Source organism: Aotus nancymaae, unplaced genomic scaffold, assembly GCF_030222135.1.
Source record: "Aotus nancymaae isolate 86718 unplaced genomic scaffold, 86718_ANA_hifiasm-v0.15.2.pri h1tg000003l, whole genome shotgun sequence".
Taxonomy (NCBI): Eukaryota; Metazoa; Chordata; class Mammalia; order Primates; family Aotidae; genus Aotus; species Aotus nancymaae.
The window spans coordinates 15,303,776-15,320,039 of NW_026988414.1; the positions used below are offsets into that span (position 1 = coordinate 15,303,776).

General features: G+C 40.3%; 1 protein-coding gene across 4 annotated transcripts in view; it reads left to right on the forward strand.

Annotated features, from left to right (window-relative positions):
* Nucleotides 1-16,264, forward strand: part of ASTN2 (astrotactin 2) — a 976,097-nt gene that overhangs the window by 726,159 nt on the left and 233,674 nt on the right. The window contains exon 1 of one of the 4 annotated variants that reach the window (XM_012472753.2): nt 7-205. The exons of the other annotated variants lie outside the window; for them this stretch is intronic. The gene's annotated coding sequence lies outside the window, so the exon portion shown is untranslated. Of the gene's footprint in view, nt 1-6; nt 206-16,264 lie in introns of those variants that run through there. 4 annotated transcript variants of the gene reach the window in all.

A 16,264-nucleotide genomic window follows, 5' to 3' on the forward strand; every position in this document is an offset into this window, starting at 1 on the left:
TCCGTCACTGAGCCCCGCCCCCCGAGGCAAGCTGGGGCTTGTAGTGCCGCGGGCCCGAACGCGCGGGAGCCAGTCGGCCCTGCAGGGGTGAGCGTTCCTCTGAGAACCCGGGGGTCTTAGCAACACGTAATCCAGTTTTCCGTCTCGTTGTGCAGATGAAGAAACCGAGGCCCACGGGCGAAAGAGACCTGCTCAAGTTCACTCAGTAAGTCAGGAGATAACCCAAAACGCGTTTTTGACTCCAGTCCCAATGTCTACCCCTTCACAAAACCATGGCTTCCAGGGTAGTCTCCTAAACAAAGCCTTGGCACCTCGCTGAGTCTCAGTTTTTCTATCAAAGAAATGGGCCAGCGGAAGACTCAAACTTCCATTCTTGGGAAGTGGAGAACCGGGACTCCCTGGGAAGGGCAGTGCTTGGGCCCCATGTTCTGTGCTCTGACACAGCGCTGCACTAGAGACAAGTTTATCCATGAACACAGAGCTCTGTAAAGGAATGTTTTGCCTACTCAGCTGGGAGGTCGACAGCAGAGGCAGTCGTGGGGAATACTGTCCCTGCAGACAGAGCTTCCCGGTTCTTCCAAAACTAAACCAACTCTAGTTTTGGAGAGTCAGGGGTGAAGGTGGAGGAGTCTGACCGGGTGGGAGGTGGTCTGGCCTGAGATTTGAGGGAATCTGGGGCATCTGGCAAGGACGAGGTCAGATAGAGGACTGGCTGGCCATAACCTGCAGTCCCTGAGGTAGTTTGGAGACAATCACATGCTCTCCAAGGTGACTATCCTGCACAGCTTAGGAGCACAAAGGAGTTTGAAGTACGATGGCCTTGGATTTGAAATTCCACTTAGCTGTGCGACCCTTGCACAATGATAAAACAATAAACAAAAACAAAGCTAACACCTTTGAATACTTGCTGTCTGGCTACAGCTAAGGACTTCAGGTGCGTAGCTCACGAAATCCTCCTAAGGACCTCATAAGATAAGGCTGCTGATGGTTAACCTACACCTGTTGTGTAACCTAAGTGGTTACACAACAAACCTGTGCCTAAGTGTTAGGGCCCAGATTTGTACCCGATTCTATCTGGGAACCCACTCTCTTAACCTTGTTTACTCTCTCTCCCCATTTTCTAAATTTCTAAATGAAGTTTGCTATGAAGATAAATCAAGATTATGGTAGTTTGCACTTGGTAACTGTATTTGAAAAATTGTAATTAGCAAGTAGGGGATAAGGGAGAGGCGGTGCCAAATGCTTTCTGACTTATACTCCCTTCTTAGACGAGTTAGGGAGACTTTGCATTCTTTTTTCTTTTTTCCTGAAAACCACAGTTATCAGCCCAATGTATAAATTTCGGACTGTTCATAGTCTTAAACATATACATGTGTATCAATACAGACATACTGATGTTTCCCTAATAACAGAAGAGTGTTAAAAATATTCCTGGGGATCTATCTCAAGCAAGTGTTTTGGAAAAAAAAAAAAAAAACAACTCTCCTCTCTCTTAAAAAAAAAAAATCAGCGTTTGACTTTTTTTAATGTTTAAATTACTTACCAGTTAAATTAATTATTATACTGCCCACAAAATCTTAGAGTAAAATAAACACTCTAGGAAATGCACTCATTTTTATCTTATACCTTGACATATCGTGGCACAATATTAGAATTCTTCTTACAGAGGTATTTAAAAAATAATCTTTGTGGAGCGCTTTAAATACTCTTTATTCAACATTTTAATGTAATAGATTTTTATTTAACACTTAAACCACCTGTATCAGTGTAACTACCCAAGGGGTTCCCTTGCTCACTGACAAGACAGAGCTGATTCATCAAGACAGGGGAATTGCAATAGAGAAAGAGTAATTTACATAGAGCTAGCTGAGTGGGAGACTGGAGTTTTATTATTACTCAAATTGGTCTTCCCCAAGCATTCGGGGAACGGAGTTTTTAAGGCTAACTTAGTGGGTAGGGGGAAGCCAGTGAGCCAGGAATGCCGATTAGTCAGGGATGACATCATAGGGAGTAGAAGCTGTCCCCTTGCACTGAGTCAGTTCCTGAGTGGGGGGGTCCCCAAGATTAGATGAGCCAGTTTATGGATCTGAGTGGTGCCAGCTGATGCATCAAGTGCAGGGTTTGCAAAATATCTCAAGCACTGATCTTAGGAGCAGTTTAGGGAGGGACAGCATCTTGTAGCCTCCAGCTACGTGGCTCCTAAACCATAATTTCTAATTTTGTGGCTAATGTTAGTCCTACAAAGACAGTCTAGTCCCCAGGCAAGAAGGAGGTCTGCTTTGGGAAAGGGCTGTTACTGTCTTTGTTTAAACGATAAACTACAAACTAAGTTTCTCCCAAAGTTAGTTCAGCCTATGCCAGGAATGAACAAGGACAGCTTGGAGGTTAGCAGCAAGATGGAGTCAGTTAAATTAGATCTCTTTCACTGTCTCAATCATAATTTTCCAAAGGTAGTTTCAGTCCCTCCTTTTGGGTTTTATAACACCTTGATCTTAAGGTGTAGGTTATGAAGATGGGAAAATGCCGTCGGTCACTCTGGCTTCTTGCTGACAGGGGACCTAGTGGGAATGGGAGTAAACCCTAAGGTGAGGAGAGTCAGACTGCTTTGCAACTGTCTGAGCATACTCATGCAGGCCTGGCTGGGCTTCCAAGGTTTGCATGGCAAAAACTCTCATTTATAGTTTTAGCACAGCATTTAAGTGAATAGCCTACTATAAGGTAAATAATGAGTCCCAGGATGAGGAGTACAATCTTCAATTTTAAAAGCAAAGATTTGAAAGCATTAGTCTGGGGACTTCTAACCCACAATGAATTTAGGATTTAGTCAAAATTGTAGAAAAAACTCAAGGGCGGCTAACAATAGGTTTTCTTTTGAAGCTTATTTTTTCTCTCTCCAAACCCCATTTTTATTAAAAACAAATCATGATAGAAGTGATTTGGCCTGGTTATTTGCATAAAGTGCAGCAAGAATAATTATTTTTCACTTAGGGTCTTTTTTGTTTAAATTGACTTTGATGGAACTCTGTTCCATGAGGAATCTCAGATAAAACTTTTTAAAAGCTAAGCTCAGCCATGGGTTTGTACCCTCAAATACCTGAGTTGGGTAAATTCCTCTCTTCTCAAGGTCCCAAGATAACTTGGAGTTCCTGGGTCTCTTAGAAAGTGACATACATGAGGCCAACAAACATATGAAAAAATGCTCACCATCACTGGTCATTAGAGAAATGCAAATCAAAACTACATTGAGATACCATCTCACGCCAGTTAGAACGGCGATCATTAAAAAATCTGGAGACAACAGATGCTGGAGAGGATGTGGAGAAATAGGAACACTTTTACACTGTTGGTGGGAGTGTAAATTAGTTCAACCATTGTGGAAAACAGTGTGGCGATTCCTCAAGGACCTAGAAATAGAAATTCCATTTGACCCAGCAATCCCATTACTGGGTATATATCCAAAGGATTACAAATCGTTCTACTATAAGGACACATGCACACGAATGTTCATTGCAGCACAGTTTACAATAGCAAAGACCTGGAACCAACCCAAATGCCCATAGATGGTAGACTGGACAGGGAAAATGTGGCACATATACACCATGGAATATTATGCAGCCATCAAAAACGATGAGTTCATGTCCTTTTTAGGGACATGGATGAATCTGGAAACCATCATTCTCAGCAAACTGACACAAGAACACAAAATCAAACACCGCATGTTCTCACTCATAGGCAGGTGTTGAACAATGAGAACACATGGGCACAGGGAGGGGAGCACTACACACTGGGGTCTGTTGGGGGGAAATAGGGGAGGGATAGCGGGGGATGAGGAGTTGGGGAGAGATAGCATGGGGAGAAATGCCAGATATAGGTGAAGGGGAGGAAGGCAGCAAATCACACTGCCACGTTTGTACCTATGCAACAATCTTGCATGTTCTTCACATGTACCCCCAAACCTAAAATGCAAAAAAAAAAAAAAGAAAGTGACATTCTTTTTTTTTTTTTGAGATGGAGTCTTGCTCTGTCAGCAGGCTGCAGTGCAGTGGCACGATCTCAGCTCACTGCAACCTCCGCCTCCCGGGTTCAACCGATTCTCCTGCCTCAGCCTCCTGAGTAGCTGGGATTACAGGCATGCACCACCACGCTCAGCTAATTTTTTTGTATTTTTAGTAGAGATGGGGTTTCACCATGTTAGCTAGGATGGTATTGATCTCTTGACCTCGTGATCCTCCCGCCTCAGCCTCCCAAAGTGCTGGGATTACAGGTGTGAGCCACCACGCCTGGCCTAGAAAGTGACATTCTTTACTTACCACAGGTCAGGAAACTTTTACAGGGACTGTGTAGACAAGGTATGATGCTAGATTCCCCAAGGGGCTTTAATTGGCTCTATACATTAACTTTGACTCTTTGAAGGCAACATGCCTTCCAGTGAAAGCTTTGGTAAAATAACCAACTTCTCCAATTGTGTCCTGTTACAAAAGAAAACAGATTCTCATTGCACTTATGCAATTAACTATACTGCCATACATTGAGAATCCTTACAAATAGTTTCCATCTTCTGGAGAAGTCAGGTAGAGAGAAACAAATATGCTCCAAAATTTTTTCACAGAGTATTTTTTACTCGTTAAAAGTTGTAAATAACTCTAAAGAAATAAGCTATCTTGACTCTTAAAAGGATTAGCAATGTTTAATACATCCACTATCCATGAGAATCCTAGAAGTTTCATTTTTTCCTCTATTCCAATATAACAATTTTTAGTTACCTGAGACCTTCACAAGACAAAATGTCTTAGATGACAAAAGTCTGTAGCCACTATTAAAGCTACAATTGACTAGGAATCTTGGTTACTTCTGTGACATACAACAATTTTATATAGCAATTATAATTATTAATAATGTACTCTAAATCATATCAGAATTATGCCCTAAGTGCATGCAGAAAAAAACTAAAAAAAAAAAAAAAAAAAAAAAATCTTGTCAGGATTATAGAAGTTTCCTATAATTTTTGGAATTCATAGTAACATATTTATACAAATACAGTCCAAAGAAAACCAAACACCATTTACTCTCCAATTTGAAAGTTTTTCCTTGATTCTAATGTCACAATCTCAAGTTTTTAATCAGAACTGGCATTTAAGAGTGGCTTTTAAATTTTATAGCTGATTATGAAACCATCTTTTAAAGAGGACCAAAATGAGACAACAATTATAAGTGGATGACAAAACATTTTAGGGCATCTACACTTGAAGACATGATTGACAAGGGAATTTGTTACCTCTGTGGCACATAGTCATTTAACATAATAATTATTACTGATAACATATATTAAGTCATATTAGAATTATAGGAGTTTTATGTAATTTTGGAACATATGCCAATAACACATTTACACAAATGTTCCAAAGAAAGCCAAATACCATTTCATATTTGACAGTACTTGCTGTACGAGTCTCATATGAAATAAGCCAAATGTCATTTCTGGACTTTAGAGGATTTAATATCTAAACGATTAGGCTAGAAAGAGACATAATTTATAATTTGATTTTGGAAAGTTTGTCAAATATGAAAGGTTTAAAACACTGATATTACAAAATAGAATCCCAGGTCACCATAAGTCAACCATTTGGCCCAAATGATAACCATAAGTCATTCATTTGACCAAAATGATAACTTCAGAAATTTTTAAAAAGAAAAAGCTTTACTTTGATAGAAGAGACTTAGCTTTCCAAAGGAGACCCAATAAAGATAGCATGAGGCTGTTTTATCTCTTTTCTGTCTTCCATTTTTATCCCTGCCATTTACCCAGAGGGAGAAACAAAACCCTTTGATTATCTTTTAACATTACATAAAAATCATCTTCAAAAGAGAAAATCAAATTTCATGTTTGCATTAGTGCATCTTTAATGTTAAAACTAGTTATTTAAATAAAATTTTATGTCCAGTTTTAATTAGTTTGACCATAAGGTAATATTTTCATAAACTTTTTAGAATGCTTTACAGTTTTCCATCAAACAGATCAATTTTATCAATTTTCTAAGAAAACTCCGTTACTCAGACACATGGACCCAGATTCTGGCCCCACATCAGTATGATTTTAATGTTTTATCCTATGGAGAAAAGCTAAATAATTTCTTTCAAATCTTAGCCAATTTGTTTATACCCACGGAATTTTTTTTACAAGATCAACCTTTATAAAGCCTCTTCACTTTGCTTAAACCTTCTGTTTTGTTTTGTTACTCTTTTAGGTTGAGATAATCTTTAAAACTCTCTGAACTAGACAAAATTACATTCCCTTTATTAAAAGCCATATTCCCATGCCTTCTTATAATCTTTTACCAAAAACACATTCCCTATGAACATTGTATGTAAAACTGTTTCTCCAGTGGTCTCAATAACCTATTACAATGTTAACTCTTACCAATTTTTATTTTTAGTGAAAAACCTGATAAGTATGCGATTTTAATTATGTACTAGGAGTGGAGCCTAGGGCATCAGACTGAAGTGAAGATAAGGTCTGACTCTTTTTAGCATAGCTAGTGGGCATAGCTCTCCATTTGTCTCCAGGCCTTATCTATAATCTAATGCTCCAAAGTAGGTAAATCAAACAATTTTCAAAAGTCAAGGAAACAGTTTGACCTTAAAGCATTTAATAAATATGATATCTGACCTTAATTGAGTCCAAGTGCCTACATTTTTAAGACATTTTATTTTACCAATAATCCTTAAAACTGTCTTTATTTCCAAAAGACTACTAAAGTCATGTGAACAAAAAGGCATTAAAATTTCTATTTTTTCTGATAAAATATTTGATTTAAGTGCTTATTTTTCTAAGCCAATTAATCAGAGCTCTTTTATACATAAATATACAACACATATAAATAGACAGGCAGAAGATTCAGCACTTGTAAGATTTTTCATTTGCCAGTTTCTTAATTGGATTACTGCCTTCAGGGTGGAGCTCTTGGAGGAACGGGGCCAGGAAAGCATGCGTTTTTAGGGCCAAATAAGCAGCAAATAAGCAACTGAAGCAAAGATGGATCCCCAAAATTACGGGTACCATTTTATAGTGCTTCCTGGGTCCCCAAAAGGAGGGAAATACTATGGGAGAAGGCAATGCAGTGCTTCTACCCTGCATTTCATTGCAAGGCAACCCAAAGCCAATCAGCCCATTTTGTAAGCAGCCCATCTCTCATGGGAGTCTCATCTCCCAATAAGGAGTGGGGATGTTTCCTTATTTTCTAGGTGGCCAATAGCATGCTTTTTTGATCTAAGTGTGCAGAGTCAAGTATCCCTCTGTAACTACTATTGGCCATTTGTTAATTTCCTACCTAGTTATTACACACCAAAGCTCTTTTATAATGCCAAGTAATTTCTGATACCACCAAAACTAAAAACTGTTAGGTAACACAATGCAAAACAGAACAATGTTTGATTTTGAGAGGGATCCTATCCACTTTTATATCCTGGGGTTTAATGAGGAAAACAGAGTGTTTTTTTTTGTTTGTTTTTCTTTTTTCCAAAATGGAGTCTGTGGCACCTCCTCTGTTTTTCCCAAGGAGTCCCAGGCTACCAGAAGTTATCCTGTGTACATTAAGAGTGGCAAGACAAAAAAATGAAGAAAAATAATTCAGTAGACTGAGAAGGGAAAAAAACCTTTTTCCAGAAAAACAATTTCCAAGAAGAGAGAGAAAAAAAAAGGCCTTTTAAATATATCTATAGCTTGTTTATCCACTTTTAATTAAGCTGACTTTTAACCATAGTACTCTTAAAAAAAAAAAAAAAATCCTTTCAGATCTTTTATTACCTGACTTTAGCCATGCCAGGTGGCCAATATTTCTAGCTTCTAAACTTTACCAAAGGTAACCTCCTAGGTGCTTCAAAGATATGATAAGTAGTTTCTTTCTTTCTTTTTTTTTTTTTTTAACAAGATTTAGAATTTCCACAAGGTAATTCAGAGAAAGGAAAATTCAAGAGAGGAAATCAGAAACTTCCATGGGTTGGGGGGTACTCAATCAATGGCAATGTTACACAAATAACCAGAAAGGAATCATTCCATAAGCCAACAATTGAACCCAGGCTACCACTTTCAAAAGATAAAGGCTTAGCTACTGAGCCTATACAGCATTGAGCAGTTTCTGTTGCTTTTCCCAGGAGCCTAGAGAAGCCAATTTCAAGTTTGCAAAGCTTTTAACTGCTCAAGAAATTTTTTAGAGCTAACTATGGCAAGGGCCCCCAAATTTCTGTCCTCTGGATAGTGCAAACCAAAAGTATCCCCACATAGTTACAAGGTTAAGCTCTTAAGGACACAAGACAGAAATGTTACACAGTGTTGGTTTCAGGGACCCATAGCAAAGTTTGTAACTGACCAACCTGCCAAACTGGCTTGAAAAGCAGGCTTATAGAGGTCCTAAACCCACATTCTTTCCTGTGTTACCCCTCTCTCCATTATAGAACACAGAAAGACAAATTCTTAGCACAAATTCTTTGTACAGATTAGATTAGGCTACAGCCTAAGACTAGCCTCACGAATCCTTCTTTCTATTAATCAAACCCTTGCAGAGGAGACAAATAATTTACTGTTTACTCAGACAGAAAAAGAGAGAGAAATATGACTGGTAAGAATTTCTTACCCTTTTTGCTGGCATACCAGGTTTCCAGGTTCCCTTTCCCTGCAGCTACCAGAAGAATGGAGCGGCTTCTAATGACCCTGTTCTCTTGTGTTATAGCTGTGGGGTTCAAGCCACTTTATAAGAGAAAATCACCCTTTACTGTTTTGTGGAACCATAGACAAGATTCTTAATTTGCAAGATGCTGTCCAACAGGGCTGCATGGGAACCAAATTAACATTTTCCATTCCAGCAAAATGCACATAACAAAACAAACATTAGTCGCCTTATTCAGCACCCAGTATCAACCTGGCAAAGCTCAAACTTTTTCCTGTTGGTCCCTGTTGTCTTTGTCCACTCCAGGTGGGGAGGGATGACTTCTGAATGGTAATTCGCAATGGGGTCTGTGGGCAAGGCCAAGAGCAGATAGACACCCTGAGACAGGCCCGTTGAGCTTTCTTTAGGGTTCGCCAAATGTAACTAGACAAATAAGGAGGGGTCTCTGAGTTAGGCCTACTGGACTTCCACCATCCTTCTGAGATACTCTCTACATATACAAACATGCATAAAGACATGATGGACAGAAGCCCTTCCAAATCAGAACCAATAACTGACCGAGAACTCCAAGAGTATCCCTTCCAAACTTTCTTTCTATTCTCCATCTGAGAAACCTCCTCTAAGTCCTCCTGATTGAGAAGTCTCCCAAATCAAGACTCTTCCTACCGGTTAGAAAGAGCCAACAGATAACCCCCACCAAGGAGCCAAACAGGCACCCCACAGTAGGGTTACAGACACAGATGTGCCATGGTGGAGCTACAAACAGACACCCCACAGTGAGGCTACAGGCACCCAACCGTAGGGCTACGGACCAGTTGGGAAAAGGAAGAAGGCATTGGCAGCACTTCAAATACCAATCCAAACACCCTACAATGGAGCTACAGACAGTCACCCCACCATGGTGCTATAGACAGACACCTTGTGATAGGGCTACAGTTAAGGAGCATCACCCCAGGACTATTTCTCCATTGCGGTTAAGTCCACACACATTGGATTGGCACTGCCCCACCAATAGAGTAGCAGAGTTAGCCCCAGTCCAAAAGAACTAGGCAGCCACTTGGGCTGGCCCCTGGATCTATCAGTGAAGGATGGGGTGGGCATTGAACCACAGGCACGTAGCCACAAGGGCAATTCTGGACGAGCCCCCAAATTTGTAACCACCCAAGGGGTTCACCTTGCCCACTGCCTAGACAGAGCCAATTCATCAAGACAGGGAATTGCAGTGGAGAAAGAGTAATTAACACAGAGCTCGCTGTGTGGGAGATGGGGCATTTTATTATTACTCAAATCAGTCTCCCCGAGATTTGAGGAGCAGAGTTTTTAAGGATACCTTGGTGGACAGGGGGAAGCCAGTGAGTCAGGAGTGCTAATTGGTCAGGGGTGAAATCACAGGGAGTTGAAGCTATCTCCTTGCACTGAGTCAGTTCCTGAATCGGGGACCACAGATCAGATGAGCCAGTTTATCGATCTGGGTGGTGCCAGCCAATCCATCAAGTGCAGGGTTTGAAAAATATCTCAAGCACTGATCTCAGGAGCAGTTTAGGGAGGGACAGCATCTTGTAGCCTTCAGTTGCATGACTCCTAAACCATAATTTCTAATATTGTGGCTAATGTTTGTCCTACAAAGACAATCTAGTCCCCAGGCAAGAAGGAGGTCTGCTTTGGGAAAGGGCTCTTACTGTCTTTGTTTAAACCATAAACTACAAAGTAAGTTTCTCCCAAAGTTAATTCAGCCTATGCCCAGGAATAAACAAGGACAGCTTGAAGATTATGAGCAAGATGGAGTCAGTTAAGTTAGATCTCTTTTACTGTCTCAGTCATAATTTTGCAAAGGTGGTTTCATCAGTTTGCTAAGGCTTCAGTAACGAAGTACCACAAGCTAGGTGGCTTAAAATGAGAAATTTATTCTCTCACAGTTCTGGAGCATAGAAGATCCAAATCAAGGAATCACCAGGGCCATGTTCTCTCCAAAACCTCTAGAGAAAGATTATTCCTTGCCTCTTCCAACTTCTGGTGGCCCCAGGCATTTTTTTGTCTCGTGTGAGCATAACTTCATTCTCTACCTTCTCATGGCATTTCCTCTGTGTCTGTGTCCACCCATTCTTTTAAAGCCACCTGTTATATTGGATTAAGGACCTGTTCCACTCCAGTATGACATCATCTTAACCACTTACAACTAAAATCACCCCATTTGCAAATAAGATCACATTGTGATGTACCGGAGATTATGCTTTCAATATATTTTGGGGGAGGACATAATTCCACTGATAACACCACCCTATGAGCTTAATACTGTTTTCTTCATTTATAAAGAAGATCTCTAGTTTTTTTTTATTGTCTTTTAAATAGGGATACCAATAGCTAACACAGGATTGTTGAGAACAAGGTGAGATATTGTGTCACTGGTGAAGGGTGTCCAGGTTCTCCAAAGAATTTGACAAAATGCACAAACAAATCAAGGAAGGAATGAAGGGATTTATTGAAAATGAAAGTATACTCCACAGTGTTGGAGCAGCCCCAAGCATAGGGGCTGGAATTGGGGGAGTTTAAATACATTCTAGAGGATTCCATTGGTTACTTGGGTGTTCGCTCTGTGTAAATGAAAAGGATGAAGTAAAGTTACAAAGTCATTTACTTAACCTATGCCCTTTGGAAAGGATGTTTCCTGTTATGGCTTACCTGTGAATCAGCATTATATTCCCTGACTCCAGACCCTGTTTTCCTGCCTCAGTTGGATGTAAAACATTTAGCTCTTTGCCTAATATGTAGTAATGTTCATTATATTACATTTGTTATCATTAATAATATAAAATAAGTTTGCTTGTTAAGGTCACCACTGTCTAAAAAAGTGAGGGATTTGGAATCAGACACAACCCCAATACCACCCAGCTGGATGTTTTTTTTAGGGAATAGATGAAAAGATTATTTGAAATAATCCTTGGTATCTTTTTGCAACTGACAAGTTCTATAACTTTGGGCAACTAACTTAGCCTCTCTGTACTTCCCTTTCCTCCTCTGCAAAATGGGGGATAATAGTAGTCATCTACCACTCAGAAATGTGAGTGTTTAATGACTTAATAAATCAGGCCAGGCATAGTGGCTCACGTAATCCCAGCATTTTGGGAGGCCAAGGCAGATCACCATGCTAATTTTTGTATTTTTTGTAGATAAGGGGTTTCACCATGTTGCCCAGGCTGTTCTTGAACTTCTGAGCTCAAGTGATACACCTGCCTCAGCCTCCCAAAGTGCTAGGATTATAGGTGTGAGATACTGTGCCCAGCACTAGAATTTTATTTTTATTATTATTTTTTGAGACAGAGTCTTGCTCTGTCACCCAGGCTGGAGTGCAGTGGCGCAATCTTGCCTTACTGCAACCTCTGCCTCCCAGGTTCAAGCAATACTCCTGCCTCAGCCTCCTGAGTAGCTGGGACTGCGGGTGCATGCCACCATGCCTGGCTAATTTTTGTATTTTTACTAGATATGGGGTTTTACCATATTGGCCAGGCTGGTCTCAAACTCCTGACCTCAGGTGATCCACCTGCCTCAGCCTCCCAAAGTGCTGGGATTATAGGCATGAGCCACCAAGCCTCACGTGGAATTATTATGAAACAATATAAAATTTTATCTGTGTTACTTATCTGTCATTATATGACAAATTACCTCCAAAACTTTACCACTTGAAACAATGGATATTTTTTTCTCTCACAGTTTCTGTGAGGCAGGAATCCAAGCACAGGTTATCTGGTTTCTCCACTTCACAGTGTCTTACAAAACTGCAATCAAGTTAATTGAGGGAGATGTGGTCTCCTCTGAAGGCTGAAATGGGGAAGTATCCATTTCCAAGAAGACATACATATTTTGATGAGATTCAGTTCCTAAAGGGTGGATGGACCAAAGGCCTCAGTTCCTTGCTGGCTTTTTGCTGGAGACTGACCTCAGTCCTTTGCCACATGAACCTCTTCATGACTCATTTGGATTTTTTAAAGCCAGCAAGAGAGAGTCTGCTAGTAAAATGGAAGTTACATCTTTTGTAACCTAATCATAGAAGTGGCATCCTCTCAATATTGTCGCATTCTGTTGGTTGGGAGCAAGTAACTCAAGCAAAGGAGGTTATAACAGGCTGTAAATATGAGGAGGGGGGATTGTTGAGGGCCATTTTGAAGTTGTTTCCCCTGCAACTTGCCCTCTCTTCTTCCCTTTTTATTTCTTTCCTCTATCCTTTTTTTTTAATTATCTGTTGATCTACTTAGTTCTACTTTTTGCTTAAACTCTGACACTAATCTCCATATGATGTACTCAGACCCTTTATATTTTTCAGTCTAGCCTATACCTGATACTTGGTAAGTGATCAATAGATGTTTGAATTCAATTTAAATTTAAAGCATAAAAGAGCATTTTAAAAGAGTCAACTTTATCAACCACCTTAATATAATCATTATGTTTTTTATATTTATCTAATTGTAAACATTTACTGAGTTCCTCTTACTCTGCTACTATATATCTATAATGATGCTAAGTATTCAAAAACTTTTTTTTTCTAATATAAATTTTGGCATTTTATTTACTTAATATCAAAAATGTTTGAAATCATTTTTTTCTGACCTTTTTAATTGTCAAACTGGCTACCTAAGAGTTTGTCATGTTGACAGACTCAACTTGGAACATTGAACTAGCTCAAATAAGATTGCTTAAATGTCCTTGTGCAGATACATTTTTTTTTTCCATTTCTGATTTATTTCCTTGAGTTTATATGGAAACAACTTTTTCTGAATTTTGAAGCTTTATTTTGATATCATATACATTTATATTTATTGACAAACCCAATTTGTAATGGTTTGAACTAGTGTGGATAGTCAAAGGTCAGAAATAATCAAACACTGGCTGAGTAGGTGTTTAATACATGTTATTGCCCAGAGAAAATTCCCTATGCAATGCTAACAACCTCAATTCAACTCAATGCTAAATCAGGCTGCTGGGAAAATTTCCCATAGGCCTAATTTCTGCCAAGCCCTATGTCTCAGCCCCAGTCCCAGATCTCCTGCTCCTCTTTGCTCCAGGATTTTAGCCAGCTTTCCTCTTTATGGGGCTACCATTGTCCACTCCATCAACTGGCATCTGTAAGACTGCCTGGCCACAGACAAAGAGATCATCTCCTTTACCCAACCCCTCACCTCCACCCAATGTATTATTTTCATGTCATTGCTTATCTATTATGTTTTATTTTGAAGAATAGGAAAATGTTATTTTTTAAAATTTAAAATACAACACATAAAAAATCATTGATAATCTAGATTTCATTAAAATGAAAAACCTCTGCTCTGTGAAAGACAGTGTCAAGATAATGAGAATACAAGCCAAAGACTGGGAGAAAGTATTTGAAAAAGACATGTCTGATAAAGGACTGTCATCCAAAATATATAAAAAGCTCTTAAAACTCAAGAATAAGAAAACAAACAGCCCAATTTAAAAATGGACTGAAGACTTTCATATACATGTCACTAAAGAAGATAGACATGGCAAATAAGCATATGAAAAGATGCTGCACATCAAGTGCTGACAAGGATGCAGAGCCACAGGAACTCTCATTCATTGCTGGTGGGAATGCAAAATGCGCAGCCACTTTGGAAGGTGGTTTGGCAGTTTTTTACAAACCTAAACATGCTGGGTGTTTTTGTTTGTTTGTTTTAGATAGCAACTTTTATTGAAGTATAGAGCAGCAGCATAGATCCTGCTCTCTGTAGAACAGGGCTACTCCATAGGCAGTGTGTCCAGAGTAGCAGCTCTGCAGACGTATTTATACCCACTTCTAATTACATGCAAATTAAGGAGTGATTTATGCAGAAATTCCTAGGATAAGCGAGGTAACTTCTGGGTTGTGGGATACTTGCCATGGAAAAGGATGGTAACCTTTAGGTGTTGCCCTGATAATGGTGAACTGACATGGCACACTGGTAGGCATGTCTTTTTTTTTTGAAATGGAGTTTCACTCTTGTTGCCCAGGCTGGAGTGCAATGGCATGATCTCGACTCACCACAACCTCCACCTCCCGGGTTCAAGCAATTCTCCTGCCTCAGCCTCCTGAGTAGCTGCAATTACAGGCATGTACCTCCATGCCCAGCTAATTTTGTATTTTTAGTAGAGAAGGGGTTTCTCCATGTTGGTCAGGGTGGTCTTAAACTCCCAACCTCAGGTGATCTTCCCACCTTGGCCTCCCAAAGTGCTGGGATTGCAGGTGTGAGCCACTGCACCCAGCTGGTGGGCATTTCTTATGGAAAATGGTTTCTGCCTGATCCTGTTTTAGCTAGTCCTTAATCTGGTCCAGTGTCTGAATCCCCGCCTCCAGAGTTGAGGCTCACCTCCTACCTCAATGGTACTTTGGTGGGCAGGTCTTATGGAAAGCTGTTTCTGCCCTAGCCCTTTTTAATCTAGTCCTCACTCTGGTCTATTGTCTGAGCCTCTGCCTCTGGAGTTGAGTCTCACCTCCTACATCCCTGTCTTCACTGACTAACACACTAAGCTATTTCTAGCCCACCAAGCCCATCCATCCTTATATCTGTCCTAGCAAAATGCTGCATTCCTCTCATATCCCTTAAATCATAGTCCTACCATGTGATCTCACAGTTGTGCTCCATGGTATTTATCCAAAGGAGTTGAAACATATATCCACCCAAAAACCTACACATGGACATTTATAGCAGCTTTATTCATAGTTGCCCAAACTTGAAAGCAACCAATATGTCCTTCCTTCATAGGTGAATGGATAAATAGCTTGTGGTACATCCAGACAATGTACTATGTTGAACAATAAAAAGAAATAAGCTTCTAAACCATGAAAATACATGGAGGAAGCTTAAATGCATATTAGTAAGTTAAGCTGGCTGGGCGTGGTGGTTCACGCCTGTCTACAAAAATATAAAAATTAGCCAGGCATGATGGCAGGTGCCTGTAATCCCAGCTACTCAGAAGGCTGAGGCGGGAGAATCACTTGAACCCGGGGGAGGAGGTTCCAGTGAGCCAAGATTACGCCGCTGCACTCCAGCCTGGTTGACAGAGAGACTTGGTCTCAAAAAAAAAAAAAAAAAAAAAAAAAAAAGCCAGTCTGATAAGTCTACATGCTGTATGATTCCCACTGTATGACATTCTGGAAAAGGCAAAACTGTGGAGACTTCAAAGATTCCAGGAGGGCCAAGCGCGGTGGCTCACGCCTGTAATCCCAGCACTTTGGGAGGCCAAGGCGGGTGGATCACAAGGTCAAGAGATCGAGACCATCCTGGTCAACATGGTGAAACCCCGTCTCTACTCAAAATACAAAAAATTAGCTGGGCACGGTGGCGCGTGCCTGTAATCCCAGCTACTCAGGAGGCTGAGGCAGGAGAATTGCCTGAACCCAGGAGGCGGAGGTTGCGTTAAGCCGAGATCGCGCCATTGCACTCCAGCCTGGGTAACAAGAGCGAAACTCCGTCTCAAAAAAAAAAAAAAAAAAAAAGATTCCAGGAGTTTCCAGGATTCCAGGAATTGGGAGCAGAGGATATGGATGAATACGTGGAGCACACAGTATTTTTAGGGCAGTGAAAATACTCTGCATGGTACTACAATGGTAG